At 33.7% G+C, this 16,575-nt stretch overlaps 2 non-coding genes across 2 annotated transcripts; one reads left to right on the forward strand and one right to left on the reverse strand.

The window, feature by feature from the left end:
* The first annotated feature begins 15,194 nt into the window (after window positions 1-15,194).
* Window positions 15,195-15,276, forward strand: Trnas-uga. The gene has a single exon. It is a non-coding gene; the product is annotated as a tRNA-Ser (tRNA).
* Window positions 15,277-15,389: 113 nt separating this feature from the next.
* Trnay-gua lies at window positions 15,390-15,478 on the reverse strand. Its single transcript is given in 2 exon segments — window positions 15,390-15,425; window positions 15,442-15,478. It is a non-coding gene; the product is annotated as a tRNA-Tyr (tRNA).
* Window positions 15,479-16,575: the final 1,097 nt, after the last annotated feature.

The raw sequence follows: 16,575 nt of genomic DNA on the forward strand, positions 1-16,575 counted from the left end.
TTTATTTAATTTACAGTCATTTTGTTTAATTTTCGAACAAATTACAGACGTTTTATTATAAAAAAAAACCTAAACTACACTAACGTAACAATGAATGAAAAAGGAGCTAATACATTAAAAAATACGAATATTACACCCAGACTCAGACGGGAATCGAACCCATAATCCCTGGAGCAGAAAGCAGGGCCACTAAAACGGCACAGGATAGTCAAAAACTTTCTTCATAAGACAATCTTGTTAAATCTAAATTACATAATTGAATCGGATAGTGGAATGGTCCTTCAAGGATATATATGATTGTCGGCGCATGCGCACGAGTGTAGGTCGAAAACGTTAATCAAATCAAATGCGAATAAACACTATATCATGTTATTTCCAATAGTGCAATGTGTTACGCCTATTTTATTATCAAGGACGCAATACTTAGCTCGCTTTAACTATCATATATAATAAAATACTATTATTAAGTTTGTTTAAATGAAGTTTATCCTCAAAATAATTTAATATCAATCGTTAATTTGGACCTTTTGACAAAGATATTTTTATAAACATTAGTTACAAGCAACTTTTTCTCAACAACTCCTAGCATTCCAGAATCAGTGGGGTGTAATGTATATTAATTTGTACAACTATTACTATACGTAGCTTTATTCAAAAAAAAACGTGTGACACCAGATAGGAACGAAGTTCCTAATTATAAAATATTAATTTCAAGTTATATTCAAGGTATAAAAAAATTATTATTCGGTATACATTTTATATTAGGCTGTGTGGTTACGGTAGTAGCGAATATAGGCACCCCCTCTCTTTCCGTGGGTGTTGTAAGAGGTGACTAAGGGATAACGAAATTCCACTACCACCTTGGAACTTATAAAGCCGACCGTTGGCAGGATAACCATCAAACCGCTGGCTTTGAAATACACAGGCCGAAGATAAGCAGCAGCGTCTTCGGTGCGACAAAGACAGCCCTGCGGTTACCAACCCACCTGCCCAGTATGGTGACTATGGGCAAAATACATGAGTCCGCGCCATAATGTCTGGCGCGAACTTGGGGAGGACTATGTCCAGCAGTGGACTGCGATAGGCTGAAGTGATGATGATAATGATAACATTTTTATTAAAAAACTTCTTTACAAAATCATCTTAACACCTTTATTTTATTAAGTACAATGATTTTTAAAAATATATAATAATTATCTAATGATGTAATAATAATAGTAAACTGCAATAATAATAACAATAATCACGTAGACTATACATAAAAATCTTACGCTTTTTTAACGTTACGGACGTTTTTTGCCGGACAGGGTCCGCTGGGCTCGGCAACGCCCCATAAGGAACTTCGTTCCAATACAAGTATTAACGGGTGTATCAGACGGCGGCTAAAACACAGGCATTACAATCATTATCTAACTTTAGTAACAGAAGACCGTGTGCGTATGATAAATATATTTATTTCCTTTATTAGTATTATTATGTAAATAAAAAGTGACAAACAAATTATATAATATTTTTTTTTTTTTTTTTTTGATATCGCAGGGTAACCCATTTACGGGTGATATCCAGGATGCCCGGGTAGGCATTCCTAGACCGTATGTCGGCTTAGCACTTGGGGGTGCACTACCGACCAAAACCCCTGCGGGAGCCTTCAGCCGCTTTAATTGGAGGGTCCCGGAACTGCAGGCAACAGGATCCCTCCAGCGACAGGCTGGCCTCGGCGAAAAGACCAGACTTCTCCTCCATGGGACTGTCCGGCTCACCTCTGAACAATCCCGACGACGCCATGTCTAGCTGGACCGGGTTCCCATCCCGGCCCGACATGGGTACAGGGGCGTTACTGGAGACGCATTAAGTAGCGCCTCCTACGCACCCCCGTTCGTCGCCTGCGGACGGAGGCCTCGTCGGCGGCCCCCTCTCTCATCCGCTCGTCGTTCTCCTTCTGGGACATTACTGTCTCGCAGAAGGAGACCATCGCCTTCCAGGACTCGTCGTCACCGAGCATCGCGGTGATAACGCTCGGCAGTGACAAGTCCCCTCCGAGGACTGTCGTCAGATCGCGACGTAGCGCCGCCCATCTCGGGCACACCTCGAGGGTGTGCTGGGCAGAGTCCACCGCCGCGCCACAATCGTGACATTCAGTCGTCGGCTCCCTTTGGGCCGTCCGACACAAGTATTCACCAAAGCAGCCGTGCCCGGTGAGAACCTGCGTCAGACGGAAGGTGAGGGGTTTGCGCTTACGGCGCATCCATCGCTCAAGGACCGGGCGCAAGGCAGCCGTTACGCGTGTGCCATACGGCTGCTCCACCAGGTCCTCCCCCCACCTCCGCATTAATGCTTCTAAATTATATAATAACGTCTAACAATAGACAAGACATAATTTCTCCTTACAAAGGAGGCATCAATCAAATAAAATGTAAGTCAAATAAAGGTAAGAGATAGTTATATCTTGACAAGCTTGATCTGTGATGCAATCTTATCTATCTTTGATAGATAAGGATATAATGTTTCTATATCTTATCTATCTGAGTTAATTTTAAGTGTTCGTAAAATAATTTATTGTAGTAGGTACATAGAAAGTAAATTCCCAGTGAATATTGTAACTATAAGGGCAAATATGATTAACGGTTTGACATTTATTTCAAAAAATATGTAGCTATACATATAAACTAGCAGTGATCTATAACATAAGTATTAATTTGCCTACCTTAGGATCAGACAAGCGTATGAGTGCGTTAAAATATAAAGGAAAAATTAGCAAAAAATATTATTGCTATGGGTCTGTGTAACTAAACATTACGGAGCTTTAGTCTCTAAAGTAACAAATGCTCGAAATATTAACACTTAGACGTAATCATAATTAAGGTTATATACTTGTGTAATAAATGCTCTGTTCTTTAAACTATGGCACCATTTAACTTATAAAAATAATACTCCATCAAGATATTTAGTTACTCAAGTCGTTCCGCTTAAATACATAAAAACAAAGCAGATCAGTATCTTCGTTCACGAATGGGTTAATACATAACATTTAGATTATATTATAAACCTTATTTCTATATAAAATAAAGTTCATTATTAATAAAATTCTTAGATAATAAATCGTTTTCGACTACCGACTTCATATAATGCAAACAATTTTAATTGTAATTAAGGTGTAATTAAAAAATAATTAATATTTTACGTCAATTTACTATATTCTTTCAGAATTTTCTGTTAATTATTAAGTAAGAGATCTTGATAGTATAGATTACTTAGTTACATAAAAAAGTAAACAAGCATGCCCACATAACAGACAAGGAAGCGTTTTGTAAAACTGCAAACGATTTTTTGTTGAAATTTTACAAAAATTAAGAATAGAGTATTCTTAATTTTTGTAATTTTTTTTTTTTTTTTGTAAAATTTGTTATTCCATTGTATGTAAAAAAGGTGGGTAAAATCATGTGAAACAACTGCAACGCTGTGAGTGACTTTTTACAAAACTCTTGGCTGATTCTGTAAAAGGTATGTATACCAACATTTACTGTACGCATATAAATAGTAATCAATTATGGTTTATAATAATTTGACAAATTTAACAAAGCATTGTAATTTTTATATATTGTTATTCTTTGGTTATGTATAGTCTGGATGGAGATTGCGGAGAACCGGAATGTCCGGGGCGAACTTGGGGAGGCCTATGTCCAACAGTGGACTGCAATAGGCTGAACTGAAGTTATTACTTATGTTATATTAGTAACATTAAAATGTTACTTTTGCCAAACAGTGTGACTACGTAACCTAACCTGAATAGAACATAATTTACTTAGCCTGTTATCAATGAAAAGCTTTATGTTTAAGCTTTTGTTGTGGTTATTACGTTTATCTTATCGCTATCAGTAAAACGTTTATATCTGAACCAATAACACGTATCAGTTATCAACATATTGTTTTTCGATATACTATGACCAATATTTAGTAATATGTACCTTTTTTTTCTTTATTTAAGAAGTTTTAGTCCATAAGAACCACGCCACTCCATAGGAACATCACACATTTACATACAATAAATTAATGAGGTCGTTGTCGCATACCAATGTTCACAATCTTGTACAACAGTTTAGCCGGCTGCTTTGTAATTTTCAATAAAAATGAATAATTACCAATTTTCCATAAACATTCGTCAAAATTTTACCACTTATATGTATGTGAAAACAATGTGACAGTGTTCATTCAAAAATTATTTTATGTATTAATATTTAAAAAAATGTAATATTAAATTTTTGAAGTGAAGTGAAACTGCATTTCAGTTTAAAATTACTTAATTTTTATAGAATTTTTTATAATTTTAATTGAGGTAAGGCCGTTAATATCCTGCTCAGAATCTAAAGTAGGTCGACTGAAGTAGTACTGCTAAATAATACTGCTCTCAAGCAGTATTGTATTCCTGTGGTAAGGTGACCAGAGGCGCTTGCAGTACTTGTATTATTGCAGGCTCGGCTAGCTGGCTATAGGATACGGTAATCTCTTGATATCAGGTGGCCGTACGCTTGTTTGCCGATCTAGTTGTATAAAGAAAACGTGTAAACGCTATACAAATATGCTGATTACCGAAAAGAGTTCAAAATTATCAAAAACCGGCCAAGTGCGAGTCGGACTCGCGCACCGAAAGTTCCGTACAAAAATTATTAAAAATATTTTTATTATATGATGTAACTAAAAATTCTTGCTTTACGTAATTTTTCCTTTATCTGTGCTATATTATATATATTAGCTTTATATAATATCTAGACGTTGGTTTATACTAGATTTCAAGATTCTGAGTTCACGGGAAGTATCCGTAGGCTTTGATTCCCTTGCGAATGTCGAAAATTTGCAGCATTAACGGCTGTTTTTTTTTTTTTTGATTGGGTTGGCTTAGAAGTTTTTTTCATAACTTCAAGGGACAGTAGACCTGAGTGTTTGATATGAGTTTCAACTTGATATCTTCACGAGTTCCTGAGAAAAAGGATCTTGACAGACAGACGGACAACAGAGTCATCCTATAAGGTTTCCGTTTTTTCCTTTTGAGGCACGGACACCTAAAAACAACGAATTCTACGAGGTGGACTCGTAGAATATGTTAATTTAGTTTATACTTTTGAAAAATTAAAACAAGTAAAATTGAGATTATTTAGTGGCGAAAATTTAATTCTCAGATTAAGGCTTCTTATTCTGCTTGTTTGTTCGCCTTGTGTTACTGATCTGTATCCTTGTGTAATCACCCACTATGTCTTAGAGAAAAAATGAAAAGGCTCTCAGTTTTAATTGTTATATAATTAAAACAAAGTATCAACAGCGGATAATGATTGTAATTTTTGGCAGAGGGATTGCCTGCTAACCTTAGAATAGATATTTGCCATTCGGACATTTACAGATAACTAAGACACTTAACTGTACTGTGCGGCTACGGTGTACTGTGCGGCTACGGTATACTGTGCGGCTACGGTAGGTACTAAAGAATATAGCCACCCCCTCTCTTCCCGTGGGTGTCGTAAGAGTTGACTAAGGGATAACACAGTTCCACTACCACCTTGGAACTTAAAAAGCCGACCGATGGCGGGTTAACCATCCAACTGCTGGCTATGAAATACACAGGCCGAAGACGGGCAGCAGCGTCTTCGGTGCGACAAAGCCAGCCCTGCGGTCACCAACCCGCCTGCCCAGCGTGGTGACTATGGGCAAAACACATGAGTTCACGTTATTTTTGGCGTAAACTTGTGGAGGCCTATGTCCAGCAGTGGACTGTATAGGCTGTAATGATGAAGACACTTAAGCTAAATTTCGTTAAATTTGTTTCAGTATAAGGCGGAAGCATTTTCTAGTTTATTATGATATAATGAAGGAGAAACGAACGATTCCTTCTAATCAAGCGTATCCGAATGCTTTTACATTCCTCATTGAATATATATTAGGAATTACTGTTGCGTTTACACTCGCCGTCCGGACAGTGATTTGAATAATTGGTGCGTGTTTGTTTTATATCATAAAACATAATTTGTTTACTCGCTTTTTATTCAGGAACTCTCGATTTCGATCAATTGTATTGCAAAGCATATTAATTAATTGGATAATTGCGTTAAAAAAGTTTGATTGGTTACAGATGATCAATTTACCATTTACGTCTACGCTTATTTTATAAACGAAATAATTATAATACGTTTAACATGCGCAATGTAAGTAATTTTGAATGCACAAGATTAATATGCGAGTATTACCTATATGTAAAAAAAGAAAATCCCACACAAACAACATTCAAAGGTTTATTGGTTAAATAAGGGTTTTATTGGTATATACAATTATTTTTTATAATCGTTTGCAAAGGTATTACTTTTCCTTGTACGTAATGAAAAAATATAAATTTCCTTTTTTCACAATAAAACTCCGGACACGAATCATTAATTTTCAACTTATAATTAACGTCAAGATATTCGATCTTGGACATGCAAGTGCGGTAGTTCCGAGTAACCTGCGCAAAATCATTGTTTGGACAACATGCGCACGCGCCGATACGTCACAGTTCCGTATGACAAACGACAAAATTCTTATGTAAAATCTCAGTACTTAGTATTCTACGAACACGATATCTGCACAATTAAAAAACTACGTGAAACAATCGCATACACAGGTGTAGGTTCGACTTATACGACTGTTACTTGAAAATAGTGTTGCCCAAATTCAGTCTTGGTCTTGCAGTCTTGGTCTTGTTCTTGCGTTTTTGCAAGACCAAGACCAAGAACAAGACCGCGTATTTTTAGCAAGACCAAGACCAAGACTGACCGTGCAAGACTTGAGCAAGAACAAGACATAGCCTGCAAGACTCTTGCGTCTTGCAGCTAGGACTTAGCGCTATTTCACTGAGTAGTTAGGTGTAACAGTTCGGTGTATAGGTAGGTACGCTTAGGAATTCTATGAGACGCAAAAAACTGTATCAAAGAATATGAAAAACTGGACCTATGCGCATTACGACTAATACCATAAACATAGCGAATAAAAAAATATCTATTAAAATCAAACTGAGTGCATGCATAGTTATGTTTTAACCATCGGCACTTTGATAATGCGGCATCAAAGGTTTTGTACTTACTTCTCAAAGAAATTTGCCGCTTTTCGGAAGTACATGGTTATGATACACGCGCCGGCGGCTTCTTTTGAAATCTAAAACAATCGTTGCCGCCACGCCGAAATCATAACATTTGACACTATTTGATTGCCGCCATAGGGCGTAGGTATACTCATGCAAAATAATTTCGAATTTTAAGAGTACCTACAGGTGTTCCAAAGAATAAATAAGTTTCAGAGTGCTTAGAATGAAAATGAATACATTATACTGATCACGCAAGTAGTATTATGATTAGGATAAAATGGTAAGGATAGGTAGTAGATGTCATATTAATTCATTCTAGTAAGTATATATTATAATATTGATTACTTATATGGTTTTAAACTAATTACTTAGGTACTATTATTGTACATTTAGTCATTATATTTCTTAAGTTTTTACAAGAAAATATAGCAAAAAGTGTTCAAATATCACCCGTTTAATAAATATTGTAGCCACTTTTAAATATACTTGAAACGTGTAAAAAAATTCTACAAAACTAATAAAATAATATAAAAAGCGTAGGTACTTACCTACTAATAAAATAAAAAGCCTGCGATAAGAGTTTTGTATTACTTACCAGCCCGAATATCTCTGAGAGAGATGATGAGAGTAAGTATTTACTAGCTGTGCCCGCGACTTCGTCCACGAGGAATAGTAACTTTGGAGGTATAGTGACGTTCAGGACTTATTTATTTATTTTAAAACTTCTGTCATCAAACATACAAACGAACTCTTCAGCTTTATAATATTAGTATAGATGTACGCCAAAACATTCACTTATATGTAAAGAATAGTGATTGGCACTAATTCTTTACATATATTTTATTCACGCGTCGCGTCTGTACAAGTAGGTAATATTTAGTGTGTGTTTGTACGCCGCACGCGGCATTGTTTGATTTGCGGCGGCATCCTTTTCATAGAGCCGGCACGTGGCGAGGCGGCGCGGTAGAAAGCAAGGAAACGTACTATAAATAAAGGAATTATTTTAATTCCAGTCATTTCCAATTGAGCTGTGTTTCGAGTCTAACTTAATAATTGTTTTTACTAATTCTCGTTGTTTTCTAAAAACGTATCACGTGTACAATTTAATATGAGTGACGAAGATTCAAATTATTCTAGTCCGAGTAACGAGAGTTTGAGTTACAGATCTAAAAGACCCAAAAGCAAATTTGAGGAGTTTTTCGAAATAATTCATGCATCCCAAACTGCCTTCTGTAAATTGTGCCAACATAAAAAGATTGAAATAAAAATGAAAAACAGAAACACTTCAGGCTTAAGGAAACATCTAATATCTTTCCACAAAAAGGAATCAGAAATATTTCTTCCTGTTAAACCAAAATTAAGTGGAGATATCACAAGCTTTTTAGTAACCGCTGGAAGAAGTGGACAGGTAAGAATATTTTTTTAACAGTTAAAAGAATTTTAACTCTGCGTAGCTATTCATGCGATACTTTCAAAAACGCCATTAACTTACGTAAGTATTTTTGAGTTAGTGGTGTTTTCATCTAGGGGTGCGACATATTAAGTATGTAATTATCGTCTTAAATATTTTTTACCTGCAACTTCAGTACCTGCTGAGAGGTTATTTTCTAAAGCATCATTAGTAATTAGAAAACATAGAAATAGGTTAAGTGATGAGTCAGCCAGATGGTTACTTTGTATTAATTCTTGGTCAAAAAATTGATATAAAGTATCATAACCTAATGATAAAGCTGTTGATTTGTGTTGTATTTTATTTTTTATTCATATAAATGATAAATCGTAAAACTCTTTTATTAAATTTCTTATAAGTTGAGGGTTCAATCTCTTTCTAGACAGATAAGTATTGTTCTTTAAAATACAGTCAAGTTATTGTAATTAATTTGTTTTTTTACATGTTTTAGCAAATGTAAGCTTATAAATCATAAATGTTTATTAAGAAACAGTTACTTCCATGGAGAACGACATATAGGTCAGTTGATTTTTCGAATTTCTTATCAAATCTTCAGTTATTTATTAATCTGCTTGATCTTTACTATGGCTATGTTAATTCAAGCTCACAATGTTCCAATTCTAATACGTTTTTCTAAGATTTAAAGTAAACTTTAATAAATAGTAATAGACTAATAGGTAATTGCAAGACTTGCAAGACTCTTGCTGCAAGACCAAGACCAAGACTGGGAGCGCAAGACCAAGACCAAGACCAAGACCAGGTGTATTGGCGCAAGACCAAGACCAAGACTGGCTAAGTCTCGTCTTGTTCTTGCATTTGGGCAACACTACTTGAAAATGTATATATATATATATGTGTGTTGACTAAATACATATATACACACTAGCTGACCACTCAAACGTTGTTTTGCCATATATGTTATTAACACCCTAAATCCCCCCCCCCCCTTATAACTTAGGGGTATGAAAAATAGATGTTGGCCGATTCTCAGACCTACCCGATATGCCCACAAAATTCTATTAAAATCGGTCGAGCCGTTTCGGAGGAGTTCAATGTTTAACACCATAACACGAGAATTTTATATATTAGATAATAAGCTTTTAAATTCCACTCAATCAATTAAAAAAATATACGTATGCAGTTTTCATACTACTAACTCATTTAATAATTAATCTAATAGTTACTTGATGAATAAGTGTTCTATTAAAATCTAGATACCTACAGCTTGTAAATCTCAACAACAATTATTTTAAATGATAACCTAATTATATACACATATTTTCTGCCTACACGATTAACGAATTCACGCACTGTGAATCTTCTACATGAAATTAATCTTAAATCTTTCTGAAAGAACCGACTTATTTCTCTTTGGTGACGAGAGGCATTTTGAATCAAGAATTTTTGCTAGCAGTTTGGCACATTCTCTGAGAACATAACTTATTTAAATTGATTATTTGTAACTTATTGTTTTTTTAATTTTGCATTTTAAATAACATATTTATAATGCTGTAATATAATTTAATATGCATACAATGCTGCATAAATGTTGAAATAAATTGTACAAATAACAGTTTCTACGCTGAAATTTCCACGGAACTAATAGACAAAAATAGTCTTTGTTATTTACTTCCCTTTAAAAGCTTTTAAGCGAAACGTTATTTTAAGCTTTACGACAATAGTAAAACTCAATAACTATAAAACAGACACAACTATACCTTGTTCAAGGATTTAATCATACGACGCTCCTTGAACGCTTTAGACGTTTACGTTCAGAATGTCGTGTATAGTGGTCATCATAATTAAGAAGAAATAAGATTTAAAGTATTTTTTTTAAACTTTTCTTACTATAATGAAACAACTTTTTCGGATTGTATATTAAGTTTTTAAATTTTTTAAATGCCCGACGTTTCGGATACTTTACTGCAACCACGGTTACGGTAGGACTTTTCTCACTTATAAAATTTAATTTTCAGTAAATATGTTGTATTTTGTAAATACTGTCCTCCTAAAACGAGGTAAAAAAAGATTAACATTAAAGATAGAAAAAAGAACGGAACTTCAAATATTTATGCGATATAATTTTTATTACTATAAAAGGCGTTTATTAGACTTCAAATAACCATTTACTCATTCGCTCGAGAGACATATAGGTCAGTTGATTTTTCGAATTTCTTATCAAATCTTCAGTTATTTATTAATCTGCTTGATCTTTACTATGGCTATGTTAATTCAAGCTCACAATGTTCCAATTCTAATACGTTTTTCTAAGATTTAAAGTAAACTTTAATAAATAGTAATAGACTAATAGGTAATTGCAAGACTTGCAAGACTCTTGCTGCAAGACCAAGACCAAGACTGGGAGCGCAAGACCCAGACCAAGACCAAGACCAGGTGTATTGGCGCAAGACCAAGACCAAGACTGGCTAAGTCTCGTCTTGTTCTTGCATTTGGGCAACACTACTTGAAAATGTATATATATATATATGTGTGTTGACTAAATACATATATACACACTAGCTGACCACTCAAACGTTGTTTTGCCATATATGTTATTAAACCCCCAAACCCCCCCCCCCCCCCCCTTATAACTTAGGGGTATGAAAAATAGATGTTGGCCGATTCTCAGACCTACCCGATATGCCCACAAAATTCTATTAAAATCGGTCGAGCCGTTTCGGAGGAGTTCAATGTTTAACACCATAACACGAGAATTTTATATATTAGATAATAAGCTTTTAAATTCCACTCAATCAATTAAAAAAATATACGTATGCAGTTTTCATACTACTAACTCATTTAATAATTAATCTAATAGTTACTTGATGAATAAGTGTTCTATTAAAATCTAGATACCTACAGCTTGTAAATCTCAACAACAATTATTTTAAATGATAACCTAATTATATACACATATTTTCTGCCTACACGATTAACGAATTCACGCACTGTGAATCTTCTACATGAAATTAATCTTAAATCTTTCTGAAAGAACCGACTTATTTCTCTTTGGTGACGAGAGGCATTTTGAATCAAGAATTTTTGCTAGCAGTTTGGCACATTCTCTGAGAACATAACTTATTTAAATTGATTATTTGTAACTTATTGTTTTTTTAATTTTGCATTTTAAATAACATATTTATAATGCTGTAATATAATTTAATATGCATACAATGCTGCATAAATGTTGAAATAAATTGTACAAATAACAGTTTCTACGCTGAAATTTCCACGGAACTAATAGACAAAAATAGTCTTTGTTATTTACTTCCCTTTAAAAGCTTTTAAGCGAAACGTTATTTTAAGCTTTACGACAATAGTAAAACTCAATAACTATAAAACAGACACAACTATACCTTGTTCAAGGATTTAATCATACGACGCTCCTTGAACGCTTTAGACGTTTACGTTCAGAATGTCGTGTATAGTGGTCATCATAATTAAGAAGAAATAAGATTTAAAGTATTTTTTTTAAACTTTTCTTACTATAATGAAACAACTTTTTCGGATTGTATATTAAGTTTTTAAATTTTTTAAATGCCCGACGTTTCGGATACTTTACTGCAACCACGGTTACGGTAGGACTTTTCTCACTTATAAAATTTAATTTTCAGTAAATATGTTGTATTTTGTAAATACTGTCCTCCTAAAACGAGGTAAAAAAAGATTAACATTAAAGATAGAAAAAAGAACGGAACTTCAAATATTTATGCGATATAATTTTTATTACTATAAAAGGCGTTTATTAGACTTCAAATAACCATTTACTCATTCGCTCGAGAGATTAACACCATTAAAACGGTGCCGTATATATAAATATATGTGTGTACAAGTTCAAACATATTAAGGTCGATTCCTCATACAAATATATTATAAAGGGCTATAATACCCCCTGTATACATTACTTTCTGTTGATTTAAGTTACTAGTATATTAAATCCTTTCTATAGTATATTCTATCTATTTATCGACCTGTTATTTCAAAATATAACTGAAAGTTCTTTCTCCTCGCGTGTACTGTTTACATTTAGTAAGACGTTTCTAATGCAACTTTTACGACCGTACTCTATGACTTTTTGTCTCGTCTTTAAGTGAATTGTGGGAAGGTTTATGTTCTTTTTATTATTCACAAGGATTAACCCGCGGCTTCGAATGTTATGTTCAAACCCAGCTAAGAAATACTTGAAAAAAGACAATAATAGGTCTCTATCGATGGAGGTCCCGTAAAAGTAAAATTGTTTATAGTGACGCCGAAAGCTCAAAAAGTTATGTGTAATTGTTTTTTTTTTTCAGTTATTGGTTGGTTGTTTTTTTTTTCAAGAATAAAAACAAAATGGAAATGTTTTCTTTTATTTTAACGTAACTTTTGTAACTTTAATAATAATCAATATAGACATCTATGTACAATATACGACAAAATTGAATATAGATTACAGGCGTTGAAAAGGTAAAAAATGTGCAGTGGAATATACAAATAAACGGACAAGTCTGTAATAATCATCTATATTAATACGCTAAGGTTAAGATATTTGCCTCCCTTTTTAGAAAAAACCTCTCAATTACTCCGCATAAATTATATATCATTTTATAGATAATTGTTTCTCTACCGGCATCAACAACTAAAAAAATTGTTATTGCTTTGGATTTTTAAATTAATTAATTATTAAAATTATATATATGACGGCTTTAATTTTGAAACAACGTCAACATGATTGACGGTCGGTATATTTTCTGTTCAATTTCAAATCAACTCATGTATAAATACTTTTTTGTAATTTTTAAAGTGATAATTATTATATTAATTTAGTGCGAATTATTCGAACGGGTATAGCTAGTCTATATAATATTTATGCTGTAATTATTTAGAGAATTGACTACCTCATAAATTAGTAGGCATCCGCTTTCACAATAGCCTTTATTTTAGTTAAACAATTTTAGTCATTTTCGTTTTGATATACAATTAATTATGAAACACAAACTCTTAATATACGATTATTTCAAGACAGCTGTTACGATTTTTAATTGCTAAAGATGAGTCGTTGATAGTGCTGACTTCCTCCAATTACATCGAGATTTTCCTGACTAATCATCCATTTAATAGTCTATCCATTCAATTCGCTCCAACAATGGCAGATTTCTTCTAAACTAGTAACAATTGGTCCACTGCCCATGAAGGTCAAGTGGGCTTCCTCATTTAAAGAATAAAATCTAAATACCCAAACGCGAAAAAAGTATTACTGAAAAAGTTTTTTTATGACATTTTGACATTTATTTAACAAAACTTTTTTTTTCATTGAGTAAATAAACGTATTTCCTGGTTTAAGCTAAAGTTTAGCTTGTTAAAGTAAAATAACAAAAATATTAAAACCTAATTTTTGTATTATATAAATAAAGTAATTTTTTTAATCTCTTGTTTTTACTCAGTTACAAAGTCGTCAGTACAAATGTATCAACCTTTCTAGTGTAGTTGTGCGTGTTGTCGCCTAAAACACCGACGGTTTGCGGGTTTGTTTCCTGCTCGGGTTGATTTGTATTTGTACAAATATTTCTTTCCGGTTTGAATGTCTGTCCTTGTGGGTCTCCACTCCACTCGCAGAGCACGTCATGCCGTCGGTCGCGGTTGTTATCATAAATACCTGACAGCGATCGTTACACAGTAGGGAGCAAATGCGCAAACCCGCAGTGGCGTAGCGTGGTGGATTAAGCTCTAATCCTTCTCCAACACAGACAGAAAGAAATATCTTTGTCAAAATCTGAAGCAACCTGACAGAGGAAATACTTTACGGAGCATCACAATAAAATATTCATACTGCTACCAAGTGTGAAGAGATGTTGCGATCCTATTGTAAGGTAGCCTGAGCGTGCGTGTTCCTAAAAACGGATGGGTTCGCCATGGCGCTTGTAATGCGCTCGGTCTTGCAGGCCTCGACAGGCTACAGGAACTACTGAACATCAGGTAAACCGTATCGCTCGTTTTCCACTATAGTTAAACAAAACAAAAAATCAGTAATGTTACTATTAAAATAAATCTTAAATTAGCTGACATCTATTGTTAAAAAGTTAGTACTACAACTGGTCATTTTGTATCTAGCGCCACCTATCATCGAATAGCACAAATTACATACGTTTTCAAGTATGTACACAACTTTTTCCGAAGATGGCGTGCGTAACAAAGAATAATATTACTAAAATATTCTCAATAATTTTTTACTTTATAAATAAAATAAAAAAATAAATTGATAAATTTAATTTACTTAGACATCAATTACTCATTTTGATAAAATGCACAAAATGAACTATTTATTTTATTACTTAAAATTGTATATTTATATATTTGTCAAGCAAATGGAATAGATAGATAAAATAATAAATAACAGAGTAATTTATTGTAAGTTATAGAAAATAATAATTTAATATTTATAATTTTTATAATATACGTACTTTATATAATATAATTAAATAAAATAAATGTAAAAGAAAAAAATAATTATTAAAACTAATTGTGTAATTAATCAATGAATATAATTATAGTGATTAAAAGAGAAAATTATCATTGTAATCACGAAATTATAATGTTTAAATCAATGATAGATCAAAACAGGGTTTTACATAACATTACGTAATTTTACTCACTTCCTTAGTAGCTGCGGTGTCCGAGTGGTTAAGGAGATGGACTTGAAATCCATTGGGTTCTACCCGCACAGGTTCGAATCCTGTCCGCAGCGTTACTTTTTTGCTTTATAAATAAATTTTATTGTTATTGACAATTTGGCAATATCCCAAAATGATTTTTTTTTTATTAGCGTAAAAAATGAATGAAATTGTACGTCAAAAAGCATCCTTCGAGCCGGATTTGAACCAGCGACCTATGGATTACAGTTTAGTTACAGCTACAGTCCACCGCTCTACCAACTGAGCTATCGAAGGGTCAGATAAGGTTTTGAAATTCTTGGTGTATTAACGATTTACAATAATATAGTTTAATAAACTACATTATATGAAATAGGTACTAGCAATAACCGTTCAAATAATCCGCACTAAATTAGTAAAAAAAATTACCGACCGTCAATCATGTTGACGTTGTTTCAAAATTAAAGCTGTCATATATATAATTTTAATAATTAATTATTTTCAAAAACAAAAGCAATAATATTTTTTTTTTGTTGTGGATGCGGCTAGAGCAAGCAATTACCTATAAAATGATATATAATTTATGTGGAGTAATTGTGAGGTTTTTTCTAAAAAGGGGGGCAAACATCTTAACCTTAGCGTATTAATATATATGACACTAGTAAAACTTCTATAACTATTAAAAGCATCATATGTGTTCATTCGGCACTATTGAAAGCCATTAACCCTAAAGAACAAGAAGAATTATTAAAAGCGTTATGAAATAAAATAAAATACAAATACTCCAGTATTATTAATTTAATGTTTGTGTACTACTTGCAATATTCACTGCGCTGCGACTTTACCATAACAAACAGCTATTTTGTAGTCCTCTCCAAAATCCGGCTTTGCTCTTTCTTCACGTAGGAAAAGGATCAGAGTTTAAACCTCCACACGCTGCGCCAATGCTGGTTGGCGGGTATATATTTCCTACTATGAGTAACGATCGCTATTAGGGTCGCTATGTACCTAATGATAAGAGCCGGGACCGACAGCTTAACTTGGACCCACGAGGACAGATATCAAAACCAGTAACGAATATTATATATAGAACCTGCAAACCGGCGTTATTTAGAAGCCTACACGGTTCACGCATCACTACACTTGAGTAAGTTAACAAGTAGGTATTATATATGTGTTACATATGTCTAACTAAATTCTATCGCATTAATGCATTCAGCCTGTTACATCACACTGTTGGGCATAGGCCTCTTTCTCCATGTAGGAGAAGGATTGGAGCTTAATCCACCACGCTGGTCCACTGCGGGTTGGAAGACATGTTCCCTACTATGAGTAACGATCGCTATCAGTTATTATTTTATGATAACAACCTGGGCCGACGGCCTAACGTGCTC

The sequence above is a fragment of the Melitaea cinxia genome, chromosome 15 (assembly GCF_905220565.1).
Source record: "Melitaea cinxia chromosome 15, ilMelCinx1.1, whole genome shotgun sequence".
Lineage (NCBI taxonomy): Eukaryota > Metazoa > Arthropoda > Insecta > Lepidoptera > Nymphalidae > Melitaea > Melitaea cinxia.